At 55.0% G+C, this 11,095-nt stretch overlaps 1 protein-coding gene across 3 annotated transcripts in view; it reads left to right on the top strand.

Annotated features, from left to right (window-relative positions):
- Window positions 1-96: 96 nt before the first annotated feature.
- The window catches only part of MYO9B (myosin IXB), an 85,462-nt gene continuing 74,463 nt past the window's right edge, over window positions 97-11,095 (top strand). For all 3 annotated transcript variants that reach the window (XM_040629085.1, XM_040629084.1, XM_040629083.1), the window contains exon 1: window positions 97-156. The gene's annotated coding sequence lies outside the window, so the exon portion shown is untranslated. The remainder of the gene's footprint in view (window positions 157-11,095) is intronic.

Genomic DNA, 11,095 nt, shown 5'->3' with positions numbered 1-11,095 from the left:
CCCGCCCCTCCGGAACCCGGAAGCGGGAGCGCGCGGGGGAGCGGCGGGCGCGGCGGGGCGGAGCGGCCCGACCAGTGGTGGGCGGTCGGGCGGGCGGGCGGGCGGCCGGGCGGGGACCCGGCCCGGGACCGGCGGCGCGCGGCAGCCGAGGCCCAGGTGAGTGGCGGCGGCCGCGGGTTGGGGGCTCGATCTCGAAGCTCGCATTGGCGGGTTGCCTTGTAGGCTACGGAGCTGAGGGTTAATGGGGGGAGGCGCGAAGGCTGGGGTCGAGGGAGCGGGAACCAGCTTGGGGGTCGCGAAGAGGTTGCAGGAGACGGAGTGGGAACGGGACGGTTAAGGAGAAAGTTGATGGAATGGGCCTGGTGAAGGAGTTTGCGGATGCAGAGGGAGCAGGTCTTGTGGCTTTAAGCGGCTTCTCTGAAGAGGACGTGGCTTTAGTGGTAGTTGGGGGTCGCAGGAAACGGGGCTGGGAGGGGGAAAGGCAAGGAGGCGGGGTTGAGAGGCCCAGGAGGGGGACGTGGGGCAAGGCCGCTGGGGGTACAGCCCGGGTACGATTGGGGGAAGAGTTACAGTACGGCCTGGGGGCGTCTGCCCTCGGTTGAAGGGGTAGAGGAATGGCTCCTGGGGGAGGGAGGCGCCTGGGATTCTGTGGGTGCTCAAATTCTGGAGGTCTAAACCCACTGGTGTGGTGGCCTGCGAATGGGGAAGGGGCAATGGGGGATGGGAAAGGGGGAGAAAAGTCATGGCAAGAACTGAGAGCCAGTTCAGGGGGGTGCTGAGAAGGAGAGGAAAGGACAAGGGTAGCCTGGTACAGACATGGGATTTTGGGGCCCCCCTCCTCTTGATTCATCTGTTTCCTGACTTTACCCCCAACTGCTGGGTAACCCAGGCGAGTCTCAGTGCCCTCTGGGCTGGTATTCTGGTATTCCAGACTTGAAAACCACGCCACTCTCCTCCTAAGACAGGGCTGGCTGGAGCCCCGGGGGTGGGGGGTCCCAGGGAGCAAGGAAGGAGCCTCCAGACCTCACTCGGGGCCCGGAACTGGGTTTGAGAGGGGAGGGAGTGGGTGTGCACACACCCGCGTGTGCTAGGCTGTCACCACCTCCTCGGAGTTGCATCCTTGGACTTAAATGGGTAAAACGACATACAGGAAATCTGTCCCCCGGCGGCTGTGAGCTCAGCCGGGGAGAGGCAGGGCAGCCCGCAGCCACGGGGCAGTCAGCCGGCGTGCTCTCCCTTCTCTCTCAGGCGCCCAGTAGGCCGGGGTCTTTAAGGGAAAGCCACTCCTGCACCTCTTTGTCTGAGGTGGGAGCTGGTGGGGACATTTCTTGCAGTTGGAGGGTCCCAGCTCCTACCTTCCTGAGGTGTATTCTGGTCTTGGAGTCTCCAGACTCTTACGGCATCCAGGAGCAGTGGGAGGCCTCTTGGGCAGCTGAGCTGGGAAGTTGTTTCATCGTCTGATGGGCCCCGGCTCTGGCAAGGGCCTTGCACTGGGCGGTTTTAATCGGCATTAACTTCTCTTCTTTCCTAACCATGGGGATCCTTGTCCAGGATCTGCCAGAAGGGCTGGGGGGCTTGGGTTTATAACTCATTCAGGAGATGAATCTTGATAGATTGAATGTAAAGAGGGCCACAGAAAGATAACTTCTCCCTTTACTTCCAGAATGTTCTAGCCCTTATAGAGGGTGGCTTTTGGCCTTGCTTGCCCAGGGCACGTGATCAGAACCCAAAGTTATGCCTCCTACAGACATTGAGTGTGGGCTTGCCCTGGCTAGGTGACCCCCCAATGAACAGGACTGGAATCTTCTGGTTGCATGGCTCTGGTGCTTGTCTCCCAGTAGCAGGAGTGCAGCCCGGCAGGCTCTTGTGTCTGAGGTCCCGACCTCGGTCAAGTCTCTTTGTCTGTTTCTTCACCTGTGAAATGAATGGGTTGGCTTCAGTCAGCATTTCTCAACTTTAGAACCCAATCCCTCTTGAAAATCTTAGCATCTCTGGCACACAGCCCCCTCATATTTTATACAATGAATCCCCACTGCAGTGATCCCACTAGTGTTCAGCTTTCCATTGTATAGTTTATATCCAAAAATGACCTTCTTTACTGTTCCTTTATCTTCCACACGGAAAATTCCACAAATTCCATGTTTGCTTTTGCACGTTATACCTGTTCCCAAAGCTTCAGCTGTACCTTTCTGGTCAGAAATCCCTGAGTGAGACTCTCCCTCAGTTCCAGGCCTCTGGCTCAGAGGAGAGGGTAGAGACTCGGCAATGTCCCCTTTCTGTTTGGCTATATGATCTATTTTCTGTCCCCAACAGAGGCTTGTTAATTTGCCACTTCCCTTACCTCATCTCCCCAAAATTGTGTCTTAAGTGGGCTCAGGAGTTCAGTTAAGCAAGGGCTGATCCTTCCAACACTGGGGCCGGGGCCCCAGTGACAGAGATGAGCCCTCATGCCCTGGAGGAGGGATGTTCCAGTGCTCTCCCTCCCCTGGGAATAATGAAATGCAGAGTGGGTGGTCAGTGCAGCAACGGAGGTGGTGCAGGAAGCTGTGGGACAGAATCAGGGATGACCAATGCAAGCTTCAGGGCTTGGGGGATTCTGGCAAGTTTCCTTGGATGAGGTGGCAAGATCCAAGCCAGGCCTCGAAGGACACAGAGGTGTTAAGTCCGGCCAGGAAGAGGGAACTGCATAAGCAGATCCCTGCACTGCTTTGCCTTTTACTGAGCATCCTTTGTGATGGACACTTTTACACCCATCTCTTTTATTCTGCCAACCGGCGGCAAGGAGTCCTGGTTCTTTTCTCAGTATGGAAACTGGGACTCAGGCAGCCAGCGACTCCAGAAATGCCTCCCTGGGCTTTCCAGAAACACGAAGGATCATTAGTAACCTCAAATTGGCAAAGGCCAAATTGCTAGAGCACACTTTCTCAACCGCAGCACCATTGACATTGGGGCTGGGTTATTTTTTGCTGTGGGGGCTGTCCCACCCATTACAGGAGATCAAGCAACATCCCTGGTCTCCACCCACTAGACGCCGATAGCATACACCCCCTGAGTCGTGACCACCAGAAATGTCTCCCTATGCAGCTGTGTGTCTCTTGGGGCACAAGATCCACCACTCTGTAGTGAAATCTGGTTACTGCCCGAGGCCTACCTCTGCCTCAGTGGGTCTCTGGTGTTTGGTCAGCTCCCAGGGGACTGCTGCCAAGGGCAGGCGTGGGGAAAAGCAGCCAGCAACTGAATTCTGCTGTCTGGTCAGTTCTTAATCTAGAGTCCTGGTAAAAAAAAAAAAGGAGGCACCACTGGGAAAGGACTGAGGGGGAGTGAGGCAGCACACCCCAAAGAATGGGCAGCAGAGGAGGAACAACAGGCGAGCCAGGGCCGTCTTCGCTCACGGAGACAGCAGATGCCATTGTCTTTCTCTTTGTGTTACGACTGACCTGGATTTCTGCAGGAACCGTCCCTCGTCTCAGTACAAATTGTTGCTTTTCTTCCGAGATTAGAGGTATTAGGTTCTCTTCTCGAGAGCTACTTTGGAGGTGGCCCCAGATCAGTGTGGCTCCTGAAGCCACATTATCTTCTCCCATTCGCCCTCGTGGCCCCAGACGCTGGCCACTCCTCGAGCACAGATTGTCTCACTTTTGCTCTTCGTGCGTCCTCCTCTGCTTGTTCCCCAACCAAGACATTGCTGCTCTGACTCCGTGGGAGGAAACAGCACATTCTGGGGCTGCCCGACCCCTTCTGGACATTGCCCTCCCCCACCAGTCCCCATCCACCAGGCCTTTGTGTGCCCAGAGTCCCCAACCAACTGTGCCAGGCAGCCCCTGCTCTGCCTCCCCGCAGAGCAAGACAGGCCCTTCTCTCTGCCCTCGTCTGGGACGGACAGAGCCGAAGAACAAAGGGCTCTGTTTGAGCACCACCGGGTCCCCAAAGGGCCCTGTCACTTCACCTTTTTTCACTTTGGCCCAGAGAGGGCTTCGGAAATTAGGCATGTCTCAGAAGTACAGCTGATGAGTTTGGGTTCTACTCATTTCCTCATCGAGACTTTCTGAGCCCATGCCCTATGATAAATAAAGTAGTGATTCAAAGGTTTGGCCTGTGGGTTAGTCGGAGCAATGAATAAGCTGTCGGGGTCTGACTCACTCGTTTATAACCCAGCTCTGCCCTGCTCCACGGGGTTGTGTGTGTAAGAGGGGACCCAGCCACGGGCATTTCATTACTGTCACTTCTGTGAGTGTATGAGTCTGCCAGGGCCCCTGGGACAAAGAAGCACAGACCCATCAGCTTAAGCATCAGAAATTTATTGTCTCGTGGATCCAGAGGCCAGAAGTCCAAGATCAAGATGGTGGCAGGGTTGGTCTCTTCTGAGGGGGTCATCTGTCCCAAGGCCTCTCTCCTTGGCGTGTAGTCGGCCGTCTTCTCCCTGTGTCTCCAGGTCGTCATCCTTCTGTGCGTATCTGTGTCCACATCCCCTCTTGTCAGAACACTAGTCCTGTTGGATCAGGCCCACCCTAATAACTTCGTTTTAACTGAATCACCTCTTTAAAGACCTTGTCTCTAAGTATAGTCACATTCTGGGCTGCCGGGGGGGTGGGGTAGGACTTCAACATAATGAATGTGGGAGTGGGGTGGGACCCACTTCAGCCCCTAACACCGGGTTATGGACAGATTTCGTTTCTATTTAGTGAAGAAGTTTTGGATAAATAGTTGCACCAATAGAGTTCATTTTGTTTAGTCTTACTCGTTTAAATAAACATCTTAAGGGAGGTGGGCAAGTTGGTCACATCAACTTTGGAAGCGTCCTGTTAGGAATCTTCCAGATCTCGCACATGTCCTTACACTTGGGGTGACTACAGAAAGGCAAGGACCCAGCTCGGGGGGGGGAGCAGATCTCGTGGAACTTCACAAGGGGTGTATTTAGAGCCAGGCCTGGGAGACTGTGTGTGCCTGCCTGGGGGCTGGCTAAGGTTTATAATTAGGCGTATGGAGGTCTCTGTCCTCAGTGTTGCCATGGTCACGGGAGGGGGATCTAAAAGCGACTCTGTTAATGAATCAAAATGACTTTGGGACCAGCTGCTGCCATAGGTGATTGGACAAAAGTTTCTGGAAGATCTGAAAATCATTCAGCAAAAAGTGTTAACGAGGCAGGTGCAGAGCTGGGTTTCAGGGATACCGAGAGAACAGAACAGCCCTCGCCTCTTTGCCCGGAGTGCAGATGTCAGGAGTCGTGCCCATGGAGAGGCGCCCAGCACCAGGCGAACTTGTGACTCGCAGGGCTTGTTGGGGGAGGAAGAGGAACACATGAGAGCTCCCCCAGTGAGCCCCGGCCAAGGTCATCTCCCTTAGAGGCTGCTGCCTCCATAGCCTCGCAAATGAAGTCAGAGCAGTGCATCTGTGCCAGGCCCGCTGGGGCTTTGCCCCAAATCTACGGGCTCATCTCTCTGAGCATCTCCATCCCGTCCTATGATGGGTGGAACAGAGGGAGCTGAGGGGCAGTATTTGAGATGTTGCTTCTCAGATCTCTGGAATGCCCCTGGGTCTTTCATTTCCTGGCAAGAAGGGCCTCTGGTCACTGCTTCCAGAGATCACCAGGGTCCTCGGCTGTCACGTGGAGATGCTGTTTATCAGACAGTAATGGGAGAACAGGGGGCGCAAAGAAAGTGCCAGAGCCAAGCCTGGCTCAGAGACCCTCAAAAAGCCAGTCCTACCCCTCAGCAGTCCCATAGGAGTCTGCCTGCTGGCTTTGAAGGGAGCAGAGATGAAGATGGGGAAGCTGAGGGTGGGCTGTTGGGTAGAGAAAAGAGCCTGAACTGGGGCAGGTGTCTCTAGGTCTCAGCAGCTGGGGCAGTCCCGCCACCAGGCCGGCCCACTCTCTCACTCCCTCATTCTAAATATCGTGCAGTCAGGTGAACTTGGGCTTGGAATCTTGCTGATGTCTCCTGTGCCTGGGAAGCCCTTGAAGTGTGTGACCATTGCTTTCCTTATTTATTTAAGTCACAGTTTCTCAGCGTGGGCATTGGTGACACCTGGGCCTGGGTCATCGTGGTGGAGATTGTCCTATGTGCTGCAGTGTTTTGATCGGGCATCCCCGGTCTCCACCCACTAGATGCCAGTAGCGGCCCTCCCGCCCCCGACTTGTGATAAGCGAAAATGTCTCCGGATATCACTAAGTGTTCCCTTAGAGAAAAGTCAACACCAGATTGACTGGTTTAGGGGTTCTGTGGGACCTAAAAGACTTTGTGTTCTATAATTCTGTTATTTATTTGAGGTCCTAGGATGCCGCACATACGTAAAGGCACCAAGGAAAGAGGGAGAGAGGGCATAACTCACAGATGCTGGGAGGGATCACCCTGGTTTGTACTATTTAACTCATCAGGATTTTTTTTTTTTAAAGATTTTATTTATTTATTTGACAGAGATAGAGACAGCCAGCGAGAGAGGGAGCACAGCAGGGGGGAGTGGGAGAGGAAGAAGCAGGCTCCCAGCGGAGGAGCCCGATGTGGGACTCGATCCCACAACGCCGGGGTCACGCCCTGAGCCGAAGGCAGACGCTTAACAACTGCGCCACCCAGGCGCCCCTAACTCATCAGGATTTTTATTCTGATGTGTACGTAAGCTAGGGACCTAAATCAATTTTTTCCCTAAATAATTAACACAGTATTTCTCGATCTCAGCGCTGGTGACATCTAGGGCCGGATCATTCTCTGTGGTGGGGACTGTTCTCTAGGATAGGATATTGAGCAGCGTCCCTGGTCTCTATCCATTCCCCTACCCCCTTCCCCCCAGTATAGCTCCCCTTCCCCTAGTCGGAACACTCAGAACCGTCTCCAGTCATTGCCAGATGTCCCTGGGGCCACAGTCAGCCTGGGAGAGAAAGCCGGTATGAAAGAATGCTAAGCTCTAGGGCAAGAAGAGCCGGCTGAGACACCATGTGTCAAGCCTGTGGCTGGCCCGCAGGGACACTGTTACCCCTGTCTCTGTGATGATGTGCGGATAGGCTGCGAGGGGAACTAGTCGGTGGCTGTCAACAAAGATGTTGACAAGGCAAAACCCTGGGCTGTGGGCTGCCTGGGAGATCTCACTGGGTCCAAAAGTGGAACCAGATTATGGCAGAAACCAGGCCAGAGGGTAGGCTACTTCATGGCCAGGAGGAGCCCTTGCCCAGGTGAAAGCCATGAGGCCCAGGGTCACAGGTGAAGGAGAGGAGGCGACTCTGGGGGACAGGGTCGGGCCGGTGACACAGGCAGTTCCTCGGGAACGGAAATTGAGGATGGGTTTGAGGGTCTTGTTGGCAGGACAAAGTGATAACTAAAGGGTCCAGGGTCTCTTTCTGAGAGGGGAATATTGTGAAGTGGGTGTGGTGGTGACAGCCGGTGTCTCTGAACACAGCTCAGACTGCAGCCCTGTGCCCTGTGGATGCGTGAGCTGTGTGGTATGTGGATTCGACCTCGGTAAGTTGTATTAAAAGGAAGGAAGAGTCTTATCAGACCCAAACGCCATTTTGAAGTTAAAACCAGGGGGCCAGGGGGCCACCGGGAGGGGTGAGGCGAAGGGGATGTTGTTGAAACCAGAACCAAGAGGGGGCTCTGGTGGGAGGCGACGTGGATTTTGAGGTGATAACCACTCATCTGCAGAGAGCTCAGGAGCGGCCAAGTGAGCAGTTGCTTTGCTCCAGGTTCCGGGCATGAGGCAGCCAGTGAGGCAGGACTTGCTCCCCCAGCGAGGTGTCCCGGGGACTTGTCCTCCAAGTGGGGGGGTTTCCCTGGACCCGAGTGGCTGACCCATGCTGGGCACTTTGGCCAAGGAGTGGCCCCCCTTGCGATCAGTGTGGTATAGAAGCCTTGGAGCCCAGCCTGAGGTCTGTGAAGATCCAGACTGCCTTTAAAAGCAGAGTGGGGCTCCGTGCACCCTTCCCCATGTTTTCCAGGGGCCGCTCAGCCAAGGTCTCAAGCAGAGCTTTTGTGTGTTGTCACTGTGGCTGCCCATAGGAGGTTTTCAAGGTGGCTTTCCACCTGGGCATGACAACAGGTGGATTGTGTGATTTGGAGAGGGGTCCCCCAAAGGGGTCTCTTCTGTCCATCTAGACCTTCTTCCCTGGGGGACTTCTGAGTCTCCATTTAAGGTCACTAGGGAAGGACGTGAAGTGTGGGTCCCCATTAAGACCTTGCAAGCCTGCCTTCCTCCTGTAACCAGAGCCATCCTGTGTCCCTCTGGCCTGACCACCATCAGTCTTCTCCCTCCCTGTCCCAGACCCCTGCTGGAGCCGTGGACCAACAGCCCCCCATGGTCCACCTGCCTCACACAGCCTGGTTGGCCCCTTCCAGATGTCAGTCTTGTCCCAGTTCTCACTGCCTCCAACCAGCCATGCTCCCCATCCGACTTGCCTGAAAATTAAAACTCCATCCCACGTTCACAAGGCCCTGCGGGATCTGACCTTCCTGACCTCGGCCCCTCCCCCTCCAGCCTCAGCCCTGCTGGCCACACTGGTCCCCTTGTTCTGAGGCCAGCTCCAGCTGCCCCTGCCCTTGGCGTTCGCCGCCCTCGCCTTGGCTGCCCAAGAGCTCAGTCCGTCTGCCTTCTCACTGCACCAGCCTCAGCGACTGTCCTCTCTGAGCACTTCCCTGCCTCCTGGTTCGTCCAGAATGACCACCCTACCCCGGTCAGTTTCTGTCTCCATGGCGGCACTGCCGACGTCGGGGGGCCGGGTCATTTTCTGTGGTGGGGGCCATCCTGTCCACTGTAGGGTGTAGCATCCCTGGCCTCCTCCCTCCAGTAGCACCTCCCCACGCCCCCAGCAGTGACAGCCAGGTGACAGGTGTCCATTGGGGCAGCGCAGATTTGCCCTCAGGTGATAACCACGGGTCGAATACTACACCAGATTTTTTCCTTTCCCCCAGTGCTCTCGCCATTGGAAATGCCCCTCCGCTCCTGGGTTGGTTTGTCGTCAAGTTCCCTAAAGGCCAGGCCCCTTTGGCCTCCTTCACTTCCACATAGCCACATCCCCAGGCCGAGCACGGGGCGGGCGCTGGAGAAACATTTGTTGACCAGAGAGACATTGAAAGAAGACAGCCTGTTCTGTTTCAGAGGGGGCCAGGGAGGTAGTCACAGACCCCAGGGAGAAAGATCAGCCTCTCTGCCTCCAAGGGCAGCTGACTGAACGGAACATGCTGCCCCTGGTACATGCCTGAGGGAGGGGCTGTCTCCGGGGCCCAGACCGGTTGGGCCAGCCTGGAAGGTTTGGAGGGGAGGACGTAGGGAAGAAAGGGAAGTCATGCGGGGGTGTTTGGGATGGGCTTCTCGGGGATATGCATATAAAGCAGAAGAAAGGCAGCGGTCCTTCTTGATGAAGGCCTTGCTCAGAGCATCTGGTATCTTCTGCTCTGGACACTTGGATTCATGTCCTAGGGCTGATGGAAATGGGTACCACAAACTTAGCGGCTTAAACAATAGAAAGGTATTCTCTCAAAGTTCTGGAGGCCAGAAGTCCAGAATTGAAGCATCAGTGGACCTGCTCTCTCCAAAGGATCCAGAGGTGGGGGGATCCTTCCTTGCCTCTTCCAGCTTCTGGGGGCTCCAGGCGTTCCTCGGCTTGTGGCCACACCACCCCAGTGTAGACCTTCAGTTGCTCTGAGCTGAGCTCAGAGTTGCAGCTCTGAGCTGCACGCCTAAGAAATAAGCTAGTTTGTGGCTGTTCTTCAGTGTATCCATCTTTACGATCGTTTTACATGATCGTTTCTTCTTAAAAAGTCTCCCCAGGCTGAAGGAAGTGTGCATTGGAAAGTAGAAACGCGCAGAATTTTAAGTGGTGCTTCCTACATGATTCTGCTATAATGCTGGCCTTCTCCTTTTAGCTTGAGAATGATTTCATCTGATAAACATGCGGCTTCAAATTATGGCCTTATATAAACGAAGCAGCTACACTACACTTTCTGGAGGCCCCCTGTCCACCTTATTTTCCAGTGAATTCCGAATTATTCGCCAGGCTGGTAGGCAGAACCTTACGTTTTTGAGCACAGGGCCCTGGCCAGGCCTCGAGAGCGCCTCTTTCACGTTTGCCCACTCACCCCCAGGGCCTAATTTTTGGTTGTGTCGTTCCCCGCCCCCCCCTCCGCCCCCGCCGGCTTTGCCTGCCCCTCCCTTCTCGAAGACCAAATAAGAGAAAGGCCCTGAATTTTCAAAGGGCAGAAAGTATACAAGTGTGGTGTTTGCAAAACCTTTTAATTTTCCAGCGTTTAGGTTTTTCAGTAGGAATTTCTCTGACTGTGGCAAAATGCACATAACCCCAGAATTAGCATTAGTAACATCGAGTGCATTCACCGTGCTATGCAACCCCCGTCTATCTAGTTGTGGAACAGTTCCCTCCCCCCAAAAGGAAACGCTGCCCCCCCCCGTGAGCAGGCACTCCCCTCCCCCAGCCACCCCTAATCTGCTTTCTGTCTCTATGGATTTGCCTGTTCTGGACGTCTCACATAAATGGAGTCCTACACTAGGTGGCCTTCTGCGTCCGGCTTCTGACTCTCAGCACGATGTTTTCAAGGTCCACCCACATCGTAGCGTGTGTCAGAGCTTCGTTCCTTTTTATGGCCAAGTAATATTCCACTGTATGAATAGATGACATTTTATTTATCCACGCATCCCTCTGATGGGCATTTTGTTTCTGCCTCTTGGCTCTTTCCGTGGGCAGCTTTATAGTCTGCCAGCTGGGCCTCCCATTCGGTGATGAGGGCACAGTTCACCCATGCAGTTCTGGGTAGACAGGTCCCATCAGTCTGGAGATGGGTTTTGCTTCCCCTTCACACACTGCGAGTGCTTCGGCGAGCATCACTTGAGGATGGGACGGCCTTACGGTTCAGAGTAAGGATGAAGGCGCGGGTTTTCAGCACTGACTGCCCCCAGCACAGCGACAGCCTGTGGTCGCCACTTGGCCGAGCTGTCGTCCCCCGCCCCTTCATCCAGGGAACTGCCGCCCCCAGTTCTTCAGCCCCGGACCTACTTCCTTTCATTCTGGGCACAGTCTGGGGATTCTCGGGGCACAGGTTTCACATCCACTTGTGACCAGGACCTTGAAGCCACAGCATGACTAACTTCCAGGTCTCAG

This window comes from Ursus maritimus, unplaced genomic scaffold, assembly GCF_017311325.1.
Source record: "Ursus maritimus isolate PB19 unplaced genomic scaffold, ASM1731132v1 scaffold_14, whole genome shotgun sequence".
Classification (NCBI taxonomy): Eukaryota; Metazoa; Chordata; class Mammalia; order Carnivora; family Ursidae; genus Ursus; species Ursus maritimus.
This window is presented reverse-complemented; position numbering and strand designations above follow the sequence as displayed.